This window comes from Gossypium arboreum, chromosome 5, assembly GCF_025698485.1.
Source record: "Gossypium arboreum isolate Shixiya-1 chromosome 5, ASM2569848v2, whole genome shotgun sequence".
Taxonomy (NCBI): domain Eukaryota; kingdom Viridiplantae; phylum Streptophyta; class Magnoliopsida; order Malvales; family Malvaceae; genus Gossypium; species Gossypium arboreum.
In genome coordinates, this window is record NC_069074.1 from 91,084,799 (window position 1) to 91,098,746 (window position 13,948).

At 35.2% G+C, this 13,948-nt stretch overlaps 1 pseudogene; it reads left to right on the forward strand.

Annotated features, from left to right (window-relative positions):
- On the forward strand, positions 1–1,517 carry LOC108465414 (polygalacturonase-like; annotated as a pseudogene).
- Positions 1,518–13,948: the final 12,431 nt, after the last annotated feature.

Here is a 13,948-nt window from a genome sequence, read left to right on the forward strand (position 1 = left end):
CTTCCTTTAATTTCAAAACCAAATAAAAACATGGCACCACACCTTAATATTGTTCCTTACATGTTTGTACTTTTATTATTATTCATTTCACCTCTAAAGTTCAATCAGATGCTTTTGATGTTGTTGCCAAGTTTGGGCAAAAGTCGACGGCAAACGGATTTGAGCAGGCAAGTTCAATTGCTCTTAACTTTATACCCCAAAGGTGAAAATATGAAAAATTATATTTCAAACCGATGTCTTTATTCATTTCATTTTAGCCATTTTGGATGCTTGGAAAGAAGCATGTGCCTCAGAACTCCATCAGGTTGTGATTCCTAAAGGGACATATTTATTATCAAAAGTAAACTTAGAAGGTCCATGCAAGGCTCCTATTGAGATTAATGTTCAGTGGCACTATACAGTTCTACCGATCCTAGTGCTTTCAAAGACCCTAATTGGGTTAGATTCTATAGTGTTGAAAATTTCAAAATGTTTGGCGGAGGAATTTTCGATGGTCAAGGAAGCATTGCTTATGAGAAGAATACTTGCGAGAATCGTGAATTTCGCTCCAAACTTCCCGTTGTCGCCTTTCTTCCCTCTTGCCGAATTTATTTATTCTTTTCCTCTTATTATTATCAACAAAATATAATTATAACTAACATCTTTTTTTCGTGTGTGACTTTGCTAACTCCAAAATTAAATGAATATAAGGTTTGACTTTGTGACCAATGCATTGATACAAGACATAACTAGCAAAGACAAGAACTATTCCACATTAATGTTTTTGCTTGCAAAAACATTACCCTCAACGCTTGAAGATAGAGGCACCGGACGAGAGCCCAAACACGTATGGGATTCACATGGGCAAATCGAGGGGTCAATATTATTGCCTCGACATTAAAACTGGTGATGATTGTATTTCTATCGGAGATGGCACTAAAAATATGGTCATAAAAGAAATAACTTGTGGACCAGGACATGGTATAAGTATCGGTAGTCTTGGAAAGTTCCAAAATGAAGAGCCGCTTGAGGAATCAAAATCTCAAACCGCACCATCACTAATACTTGAATGGAGCTCGAATCAAAACTTGGCCAAGCGAACATGGTGGGGCAAGATCGTAAATACATTTTGAGGATATTACCATGAATAATGTCTCTTCCCTATCCTAATTGATCAACAATATTGCCCATGGAATAAATGCAAGAAAAATGTATAACATTCTTATCAAAATCCTAATAGAGTGACAATATTTAATGGATCATTGAATCATTGTTGTGTTCATGCAGAAGAATCGAAAGTTAAACTAAGCAACATTAGCTTCAAGAACATCCGTGGCACATCTGCGCTTCGAAGCTATCAAGTTTATTTGCGCGGTTCTTCGCCATGTCAAAATGTGGAACTTACGGACATTGATATTAAGCACAACGGAGCTGAACCGCAACATCCCAATGTTTGAATGTCAAGCCTATAACTAGTGGCAAATTAAACCCGACTCCATGTTCCTACCGTCCCAAAAACCCTCGGCGCCACCGCTTAAAGCATACCAACAAATTCAATGCAATTGTAATTAATATATTTATTCATATTATATAAAAACAATTATTTTTCATTTTAATTTTTGCTATTAATAAACTTTTGCTATGAATTCAATGCTTTTAATATACACATCAATACAAAGAGTCGAAATGTGATAAAATTTAGTTCATTTAAACTAATAACAAAACCATTCTTGAGTTTCTATATTGAATTAGAATTAATTATTGGAGTTTTCTTTATCTAAGTATAATTTTTTTATAAAGTCCATCTTCCAACGTAGTACTTTTAAGGAAAAATAAAATATTAAATTCGAGATTCTAATTAAAATAAAAGTTCGTGGTCCAATTTTTTTGAGCAACATATTCCTGTATTAATTGTGTGCTTAAACATATGATTATATTTGTGCATTGGTTTGTTTCTTTTTCCGTTGACTTTACATTTTTCATGGAAGAAGATGTAATGGTTACCATGAGATATGACCAGATCATTTTGGGTGAACGGATATAAATTAAAGGGATTGAGGATATCCTATGAGGCTAAAGCACATACGAAAAATTCATTGGACGAGCACTTGGTGAGTTGTTTTCAAGTTGTTTTCATAATGATATATAATAAGGAGAGGTCGGTCATGGCACTTAATTACAAACTATTTGAACTCTAATTATATACCTAGTGGGCCCCTCTACTAGTTCTATACAACCTTGATGGTTTGCATTTGAATTGATGAGATGAATAAATAAAATTGATGAATAACAGAAAAAGATCGAATGTATCACTATCCGTAGTGAATGAAATTTCTCGTTATAAAAGAGAGATGACTTAAAACTAAATTAATTTATTCCAATTATTATTTAATTAATAGTAATCACTTAACTGATGCTTGAAGTAAAAATTAAATTAATTAATTAGCACAGTCTTGTTGAGCAAGATAATTAAATTCATTTACCCATACATACTAGTGTGGTAAACATGTCATGAATTTAACGGAATTAGAACTAGGTTTGGAAATTAATTTAATTGTGTGAATTAGTAAAATTTATTTCAATTGATTAATTAAATTATTAATATTTTGGGAAATAGAAATTTTTTTATTTGGTTGGTTAAATTATATGAGTTGATTAAATTTCTAAATAACACATATAATTATACCAAATACATCAGATAGACCCAATGACCCATCTCATGTAAGATGGGTGACAACCCTATCTATAAAGGGTGTTGAAGCCCATACATATTCCTACTAAAGAATTTTGTATATTCTCTCTTAAAATGTTATTATATTTTTTCTTCTTCTTGTTCGACCAAGACTCTTGCGATTTTTCTATAAATAGAGACCATAGGCTTGGTCAACCACACACGATGTGAAGCATCGACATTGTAAAACTTTATTGAGATTTAATTTCCAAAAAAAAAATCTAAATTTGAATGTTTACATTTTCAGTTTTTGGCTCATAAAGAGACATCGATATTCGCCACTCCAACATCAATATAAATTTTTCATAGCTTTCATCCGTTCATGGATTAGAGCCTACGCTTTAACCATGTAATAGTCCAAATTTCAGTGAAATTGAAATAGTGGTTTCGGGACCACAAATCCGAGCCCGAAAAATAAAATTGTTTAAATTTCATAAAATGTTAGGTAATATGATAGGAATATTGCATGAAAATTTTTATGAAAAATTTTTATTGATTATGTGTCTAATTGCAAAAAGGACTAAATTGAATAAAATGTCAAAGTTGGATTCTAATAGCTATAAGGATCAAATAGCATCCTTAAATAGCAATTAGACCATTGATGAAAAATATGTAGATATTTTTAGTGATTCATCCATGGAAAAATTGAAAAAGGATAAGGACTAAATTGAAAATTGAATTAATTAATGTATGATAAATGATTTAATAGAAATAAAAACCTTATTTTATATCATCTTCTTCATAAAACACATGGAAACCCTAGGAGAGAAATTAAACTTTTAAGCTTGAATTGGTAAGTTCTATGTCCCCTTTTTTAATGATTTTCATATTTTTGAGACCTGGAAAGCTTAATTTCTCTATTTGGGGGATTAATTTGAAAAGAAATAAAAGTTTAGAAAATTTTCCATTGATGAATATGCTGTAAATTGAAAGTTTATGATTGAAAATGAAAGGTTGTTGATAGATAAACAACTTTTACAAAGTGATTTTTAGTGAAAACATCTATAGGGACTAAATTGAAAAGTGGTGAAATTCTAGAAAAAATTATAAAATTTGTGAAATAAATGTGCTGTAAAAGTTATATTAGAATTTTGATTAGGCTTGGAACAAGGAGTAAATTGTATGAATTTCAATTTCGAGCCTAGGGATGAAATTGGAATTAATTAAAAGTTTGGTGGCAAAATGGTACTTTTGCATAGAAAGTGAAATGGACTCAATTGAATGTGGAAATTATGGAATTGATGATTAAATTTATTTATATAGATCTAGAAGTATCGAACAAAGAAAAAGGTCAAGGAAAAGAAAAAGTCTCGGATTAGAAGATACGATCAATTGTCAAGGTAAGTTCGTATAAATTAATTAAGTATGAAAATGTATTGATTTGATTATTGACTTGTGAGAATTATGATATGTAATTGACATGTATATGTAGCATGAAAATGTTGACACATGATATATGTAATTGATGAAAAGGTACAATAGTCTGTTCGAATATTGATTTCCGATTGGACAGGTGATTACTGTTGTAAATGGGGTCATGCATACGTTGCAGTAAAGGTTATTCTGAAAGGGGTAATCTTTTGATCTCATTATGAAAAGAAATTTCACCTGAAAGGGTGACACTTGAAAAGGAAACGTACACTTTGTGTGTACACTTGAAAAGGATTTCTAGACTTTGTGTGTACACTTGAAAAGGAAACATACACATTGTATATACACTTGAAAAGGATTTGTACACTTTGTGTGTACACTTGAAAAGGAAATGTACTCCTTGTGTGTACACTTGAAAAGGAAATGTACACTTTATGTGTACCATTTGAAAAGGGAATGTGCACCTCGAGTGTGCAACTAGAAAAGGAAAGGTCCATCGGAAATTCAAAGATTCAAACGAAAATGGTATAATAACTGATGTCGAAACCTATTTTTTAAAAGGATGTTTGAAAAATGGGGTTCGACTTTTTGAAAAATGAAAATGGGAGTCGCCACCAACCTTTTTAGGTGTGATTGGATCACCTGTATAAAACATTTTGGTCTACGAAATTCAAGAAAACAGGTTCGGGAGTCAGTTACGCACAAGGAAGGATTAGCACCCTCGTAACGCCCAAAATTGGTATGAATTGATTATTTATTGTCCTAATGTTGAAAATTTAAAAAGATTTTAAAACTTGAACAATTTAAAGTTGAAACTTGAGATTCCTTTGTTCCGAAAGTATACAAACATCACATCCAGCATGTTAGGACACGATGTTTTAAATCCTCGTAACTAAAATTATCTCATGATTTTGAAAATTTATTAAAAGGATATTTGGTTATTTAGTCAAACGAAAAAATCGCAACCCAGCATGTTAGGACACTATTTTCCAAATTTCTAAACACCAAACATTGCCTTATTTAAGAAAAAAAACTTTTTCAATTAAATGAAATATATTTTTTAAAACAATGAATAATATAGAACTTAATAAAAAAATAATTTGATATAATACTAATAAAATATAAAAGAGAATTAAAAATCAAGGAGATAGGGATTAAATAAAAAAGGTTGAAAACGAAGATGAATAAAGAATAAATAAGAACAAACCGTAGAAAATAAGAATGTAAGAGGGAGAGAAATTTGAGTGAATGCTCTCAAGAATTCTTATTGCTTCCCAAAACTCAAGTTTAGTCCAGTTATTTTACAATGAGGAGAGAGGCCTCTATTTATAGTTGAGCCTCCCCAAATCCAACGGTACAGATCAATTACATCAACGGTTAAGATTAAAGGATATCTACAAATTAAATCTTCAAGATTACAAAAACATATCTTCTAAGATTATATATCATATCTAAGATTGTATCATATCTAAGATTGCAATCATATCTAAGATTACATATCAATGAAGATTATATTCCCATATGAGTCAAAATTGTAGATGGACCTTAAATCTTTTCAAGTAATGGGCCATTCCGATCGGGCCAAATTATATTTGTAATTCTGGACTGAACTTGGACTTCGTTTTTTTTTGGACTTATTTCGGGCGGGGCAAAATTGAGTGTTCATAATGCCCTCTTTGCTCATTCTTTGTAACAGAATAGAGCAAAGACTATAAAAGACCAATTTTGCCCGTCTTCTTTGAGTCTTGAGTTCTTGATCTTCTTTAAATGGCCTCTTGATGGCTTCAATCTGCTTCTTGCAAACTCATGACTGTCATGTTGATATCTTCGATCTGCTCCCCATCGAACACAGAGACGCCAAATCTGCTTCTTCAATTTGTTCCCTAACAATACAGAGATGCCAAATCATCATAGATTTGCTTCAGCGTAAACACGCGAAAGCCAAATCAGTTATGTCTTCGATTTGCTCCTTGTAAGCACAAGGATACCAACCATCTTGGATCTGCTTCAGTCTAATCATCTGAAGGTTAGATCTGCTATATGTCTGTCCTTCGTCGAATATGGAGACGCCAAACTTCGATTTGTTCTCTGACAATATAGAGATGCCAAATCATCTTAGACTTGCTTCAACGTATACACGTGAAAGCCAAATCAGCTATGTCTTCGATTTGTTCCTTGTAAGCACAAGGATGCCAAACCATCTTGGATCTTGCTTCAGTATAAACATCTGAAGGCCAGATCTCCTATGTGTCTGCCCTCCGTCGAATATGGAGACGCCAAACTTCGATTTGTTCTCTGACAATTCAAAGATGCCAAATCAACTTAGACTTGCTTCAACGTAAACACGTGAAAGCCAAATCAGCTATGTCTTTGATTTGTTCCTTGTAAGCACAAGGATGCCAAACCATCTTGGATCTTGCTTCAGTATAAACATCTGAAGGCCAGATCTGCTATGTGTCTGCCCTCCGTCGAATATGGAGACGCCAAACTTCGATTTGTTCTCTGACAATATAGAGATGCCAAATCATTTTAGACTTGCTTCAACGTAAACACGTGAAAGCCAAATCAGCTATGTCTTTGATTTGTTCCTTGTAAGCACAAGGATGCCAAACCATCTTGGATCTTACTTCAATATAAACATCTGAAGGCCAGATCTGCTATGTGTCTGCCCTACGTCGAATATGGAGACGCCAAACTTTGATTTGTTCTCTGACAATACAGAGATGCCAAATCATCTTAGATTTGCTTCATCATAAGTACGTGAAAGCCAAATCAGCTATGTCTTCGATCTGCTCTCCGTCGAATATGGAGATGCCATATCTGTTTCTTTGATTTGTTCTCTGACAATACAGAGATGCCAAATCATCTTGGATCTGCTTCAGCGTGAACACCTGAAGGCCAGATCTGCTATACTTTAACCTGTTACCTTCATCGCTAGGGGTTAAGGCGCATCTTCGATCTGCTCCACTACTGCTTAGGGAGATAAGATCCGCAATTTTGACCTGTTACCCTACTGCTTAGGGGATTAAGGCGAGTTGTCGTTGATCTATTCCGCTACTGCTTAGGGAGATAAGATCTGTAATTTTAGCCTGTTACCCTACTGCTTAGGGGGTTAAGGTGAGTCGTCGTCGATCTGCTCCGCTACTGCTTAGGGAGATAAGATCTGCGAACCTGTTACCCTACTGCTTAGGGGATTAAGGCGAGTCTTCGATCTGCTCCACTACTACTTAGGGAGATAAGATCTGAAAATTTAACCTGTTACCCTACCTTTTAGGGGATTAAGGCGTTGAATTTTGTAATTTTCAATCAATCTTGCTACATTGTCCACTGGGGAATCCACTTGTAGAATTGATTTCTTGGAATTTATGCTTATGACAAATAATTAAGATGCCATGATCGAAATGAGTTAAATGCTCCTAATTAGACATATTATGATGCAAAATGTTTATGAAAATAACTCCTATTTCGGACATCATCACTTATTCATCTATCGAGCTTTCCACCTCATTCTTCTCGACATATAAATCATACTCTGCTCGTATGCCTCGAATCTTCTCCATCAATTTGATCTGCCATACCATTCCCTGAATGTTACGACCCACTGAAGATGTTTATGAAATGATCCTTTCTTAAGATCAATATTGCTTAAAACGTCCAACCACCTTTTGAACTGAAGAAGAAAATCTCTCGAGTATCTCCAACCTATACATATGAGAATTCCTTAAATAATTGTCTTATTTTAGTTTCTTGTATTATCTAGAAATTTCTAGAGTAATATGCAAAACTTCGTTTGTGAAGATATTTTAGTTCATCTATCATTATTTCAATGCAACATGCTTTATGAATAATGGGAGACAAATAAATGGATCCTGAGGATAATTAGATTTGGACAAATTATTGGAAGGATTGCGAAAAGATTAACTTGAGAACATATCTTTGCGAAGAAAAAGAATTCAAAGATAGTAAATAGGACAGAAATCAGATGCCCCAGATATCGCCGCTTGAGCGTCTATACACCAGCTTCATTAAGATTTTTTTTGAGTTCAACATGTGTTTAAAAGATCCAAAGTAATTCGTTGATGCCTCAATATGTAACATACTTCACTTCTCGTCGAATCCAGTATAGCAAGGTCACTGCATGACTTTCCAAATTTGAGTTGCCCTTTCGGGTTTTCAACTCAAAACCCCTTTGGTCTCAAGGCGCCCTTTGCGGGTTTTCACTTTGGCTTCTCCATTTTTTTTTCTCTTTTTCTTTTATTTCTCTTTTTCTTTTTTTTTTTGAAATAGAAGTCCCAAAGTGCCCTTTGCGGGTTTTCACCTTGGCGTCCCTTCTCCTTCAGACAAAGTACTCCTTGATCGAGTCCGAATTCACTGGATCAGATAAATTCTTCCTATCCATTTCTTGTCAAAATCAGTGCACCTCTAGAGAAAGCCCTCTTCGCAACATATGGCCCTTCCTAATTCGGCATCCTTTTACATGGGAAGGATCTCTTTCAGGACAAGGTTTCTTTTATGATTTTTTTTTGGACGAACCTTCTTTGTCATAAGTTTGTGTCATCCATTCTTGGTACGTTTGCTTAGGATAAATACTTTCAAGTTAAGTTTACTAGAGGTATTCAATTCTTGACTCCATCAAAGCTTGGAGGAAAAATCTTGATTCATAAACTCATGAGAAAGGGATTGCCCCAAAGAATGATCCGGCCGTTGTTTGTCAAACCCTACAAAAAGATGGTTCAATGATTCTCAGTAGACAAGAATGAAGTTGCTGACTTTATCCTTTAACCTGGAAAGTTGAAGTATAGAGATTACTCCCAGAGCATACATCCCACCATGACTCGATGATGTTTCTGAAGCATCCCTAATCTTCATAAATTGCCCCCAACTGTGAAGCTGCCAAATGAGCGTAGCAAATAGGAGCCACAACAAATATGGCTGTGGTGCTCCTTTGATACATATAGGATAGAGAATGAACAAACTCTTGCAGATCATCAGCTGAAAACCCAGCCTGGTTTAAGAGAACATGATAGTGAGTCTGCCTTGTGATTCTAATCATTCCAGCATGGGTACCAAGGTAAAAATCATTGTTCTTTGGATGGCATACTTTGTTGTCAATGACAGTACCATATAGCACATTGTCAGGAGATCAATGCTGAAAAAACTTATTATGATGGTTTTTCGTACAACAATAACCATAATCTTTAGAGTTCCACTTCTCGTCAAGGAACTTGCAAGCCTCAATAACTTGATCAAAACTTGATTGAATTGAGACTCGCTAACCCCATCCCTGAAAATAATGATTTGATCAGGTTTCCTCTTCCCTGAACTTGTATAGAAGTCTAAGAGAGCTTCCTTCATGATACCATCATCCACTTTGTTAGAAACTGGTTTTGAAGAAAGAATCTATCATTTTAAGCTTCAGAGACTACGTACGGCCTGATGCCCCATAGCTGGAAATCAATGGCCACCGCTTGGAGCTAACCATCGTAGCTATTGACGGCACATCAGTCTGCTCAGAAAAAGCCAAACAATGCACCCATTCCAAGGATGAAGGTTGAAACCTTTGAAACAACTGGAATTGAAGGTGTTTGCCCCAGCGTAAGCATAGAGAGTAGGCGGTAGTTTCTTATGCCAATTTTTACCAGTCTCGGTCATCTTCTGTAATTTGTTTTTTTTTCTTTTTCTTTTCTTAACCTTTGTTGTACTGTGGTATGGCACATTATCTTTGAAAAGACTGCAAACTTTTGGCATTGTGCAGTTATATATAATCTTTTTTCTTTTCTTTTTTTTTTGAAATGGATAACTTTTGACTTTGTAATATTGGCATATGAAGCTATCTCCTGTGACAGCCCTAAAGTGACCCTAGTCGAGGAGCGGTTTCGGGACCGCTAAACCGAGTCACCAAATTATTTGAACATGATATTTATGGTCTAAAATATGTGATTATGAATGTGTGAAAGTTTTAGGCTTCGATTTAGTAAATTGCATGCGAATTTAGTCAAAAGGACTTATGTGAGAAAATTTAGAAATGTGCTAGGCAAATGTAAAGTGGCCTAATAATGCATGTTGTAGAAATGGTGGGTTTGCATGTCAAATTGCCCAATATTTGAGCTAATGGCCGGCCATGCTATGAGTGGAAACATGTCACAAACATGTTATGTAGTGATGTATGTTAGGAATAATAAAATAATGAGTATGGGTAATAAAGAAATGGAAAAAGGAAAAAAAATGTGTGGTTGCCCCCCCTCCATTGCCGTGAGTGTAAGAAAGAAAACAAGAAAAAAAAGTGTCTATCTTTCTTCATAGCTCTTGGCCGAATGTTCTAAGGAAGAGAGAAAAACAAGTTGTGTTCTTTGGTTTTTCTTGACCGAAAATTCAAAAGAAAGAAGGGAGGAAATGTTGAAGAGATTCGGCCATGCTTGTAGCTAGGTGAAGGTAAGTTTGATGTTGTGCCATGAGATTCATGCATGTTTTTTTTTGTTAGCTTGAGTTCTAACTAGCCCATGATTCAAATCTTTACTATGTCATGGAGACGATATTCGCTAAGGTGGATTTGTGTTGATGTTATTTGCATGCTAAAAGTGAAGCTTGTAATGATGCATGTGATGGTGGATTGATAACTCTTGAATCTCCTTTTAGCATCCTTGAGTGAGACATTAAGTTCCTTGTTCAACCATGACCAAAATTGAAATGGTAAGGTGTTGTGATGCATTCGGCCATGGTAGGAAATAGAAGAGAAATAAGGTTGTTGTTAGATGAAGTAGAGTCTAACAAATGAGCTCGTATGTGCATTAGTTGCTAGATGGAGAAGATTGCTAGCAAGTTGTGTGCTAAGGCGAATATAATTTTGTATATTATGGGTAATGCATGTGTTGAATTAATGGAAAGGAGAGGATGCTTTAATAGTGTATATATGTGTATTAGCCAAGTTTTGAACTTGAAACAAATGGTGTTTAGTCAATACAAGTGACCATACTTGTAGAATGTATTAAGTGTTGCAATCGGCCTTAGCATAGATGTGCATGTTTGGCCACATGAATGAGTACATGAGTTGATGGGTATGTTCGCCATAGGTAGCCTATTGATGGCTTTAGCTTGACTTAGAAAATTCGCTAAGGGAAATATTAGCTAGTATGTTGAATTCGATTCGTGATTTTGTACATATGTGACTCTAATGTCTAATGTATATATGGGCTAAGTACCTTGAGCTTCTCTTTTGATGTTCGAATGAATTGTATTAAATTGCTTGATGTGATTAAAATGTGTATGATCATTGTGTATTTGAGCTAAAAGGTGGCCATATGACCTATCAAACTCCTTGTCATATTCGGCCATAAGCTAGCAAAATGAGGCTTTAATAAGTTAAATTTGTTTGAATTAGCTCAAGAGCTTAGGGACCACAGTTGGATAAGGGAAAGGAAAAAGTGATCGAATAGTCGTTGAAGCCGCTCGACAACATCCGAGGTCGGGCCGAGTAATGGAACTTAGATTATGATTTGATTAGATCATGCTCTTTGTGTGTGGCTATTGAGCCGAAATTGCAAGTGTGATAAGTGTCTTGTGTTTGAGTTTTGCTAATGAAGATGAAATCTGAATGTGTCATGATTTATTGATAATTGTGCTTGGTTATTCGAATGATGTCCTGCTAAGTCCCAAGGCTTTGTGCTAAGTGACTATATCCGGACTAAGATCCAAGGCATTTGTGCGAAGTTACTAAATCCGACTAAGATCCAAGGCATTGGTGCGAGTTACTAAATCCGCACTAAGATCCGAAGGCATTGGTGCGAAGTTACTAAATCCGGACTAAGATCCGAAGGCATTTGTGCGAGCTACTATAACCGGCTATGTCCCAAGGCATTTGAACGAGTAGCTATATCCGGTTAAACTCAAGGTACGTGATTCGGGAATGAATGAACTTGCTGTAAAAATTTCAGTTAATACGCTTGTGAAATCCCAACAATGAGGTATGTTTCGTATGTGCTTTGAATTAGTTGAGCCCTTACAAATAAGTATTCGCTTAGTTGATAAATGAGCTACCGGCCTTTGGCTAAGTTGAACTTTGTGTATGAATATAAGGGTTGGTAATGTGAAGTAAGTATGATATTGAGAATTTGTGCATATGAATTATCTGTTTAGCTACATAAATGCTATACTTTGGTTGTGTCTAAATTCATGACTCAAACTTACTAAGCATTAAATGCTTACTCCGTTTCTTTGATTCTCTGTTTTATAGATTTTGGTTCTTCAGCTATCGGACTCAGGATTTTTGAAGTCGAAGTCGCCCACACTATCAAAGCTCCTTTTGGTATATTTTTGGTTGAACTTTGAAATGGCATGTATAGGACTACCCTATTGTTGTAGGTCATGTACCTTTCGGTTTTGTGTAAATTTGGATAGCCATGCGAAAATGGCTTAAGTATACTTTGGGCATGGTATTATAATCATTGTATGTTGTTCATTAAGAGGTATGGAAATGTTTGGAAACGATTAGCCATTGGGATGGTTAATCATGATCATATTTTGTGCTATTTATGTTTAAGGGCTAGTTGAATCATGGAAACTACGAAATAGGTAAAGCCTACCTTAAAGATAGATGCTGACAGCTGCAGTGATGTGGATGTGAAAAATCACTAAAAATAGTAGGAATGGAATTAAATAGTAAATAAATTATGTAAACGAACCTTGACGAGTCTATTTTCATAGGAGAGTAACGAAACAATCATATGAACAGTATGTTAAGAGATATTTAAGTTTTCGTAAGACAGGGCTAGAACGGTTTCTGGAGTCCCTGTTCCGACTTTGGAAATTCATTATAAATTGACCAGAGATAATTAGAAGTCATTCCATATATGTACAGATTCCTTTTAGAGTCTAGTTTCCGTAGAAACAAATGACATCAGTATTGAAGCCCTGTACAGGGAGATATCCAAATCGTAAAGCAGGAAGGTCAGTGTAGTTGTACCCTGTAACAGGGGAGACTTTAACTAATAAACTGTACTAATTGGCCCAACCAAAAATTCTATAAAACAATTTGTAGATGTACATATGAGTCTAGTTTCAGGGAAAAATCACGAAACTGATTTTCAAGTTGTGGAACTCAAGATATGATTTTTAAGGTGACAGTGACACAGTTAGCCGGCTATCTGGAAATTTTTAAAATGAACTGTGCAAGTAAGTGGATTAAGCCCGTTAACCCCTCGTGTCCGACTCCGGCGACGGTCTCGGGTACGGGGTGTTACATCTCCCCTCCTAATGGAGCAGTTGACGTGCACAAAAATGAGTCATTATCAGCTTGAAACTTTTGACAAGCTCGGGCCCATAACATACGTGCCCCATAAGTCTTGACTCCCTTAAATTTGGCATTCATTGTACAACTGATGCGATTCCTTTTCATGGTGGACCAACAGTGCCCCAAAACCTCATGTTTATTCTGGCAATTGCAAATCCTCCTGCATGTGTTTTTGGACCACATTTTTGAATTCCCATAATAGTCTCAATAAGGTCTTGTCTTGTCTCCTCAGCTAATTCCAATTTCACAATCTTTCCTTCCTCTAAGGCTATATTTCCTACCACCACTTCATGGGGTAAAAACCATTTTCAACAAATTCAGAAACAAGTCACAATTTCTGTCACCTTCAAAGTACTGAGATTCCTTTAAACACATATCGCACTCAAAAGGAACTTTGAATCTGTAGTATCGTTGCTCGTGTCATTGATATCTAGGGATCTATGATAGGCACACAAAAGAATATATAAGGAATAAATGAATTCAAAAATGACTATTTACATGAAATGAACATTTATAAAGAATGTCAAAGGTCAAAAGAATCAGAATGAAAGAATATTTACTCGGATGAATAATAAAAGTAT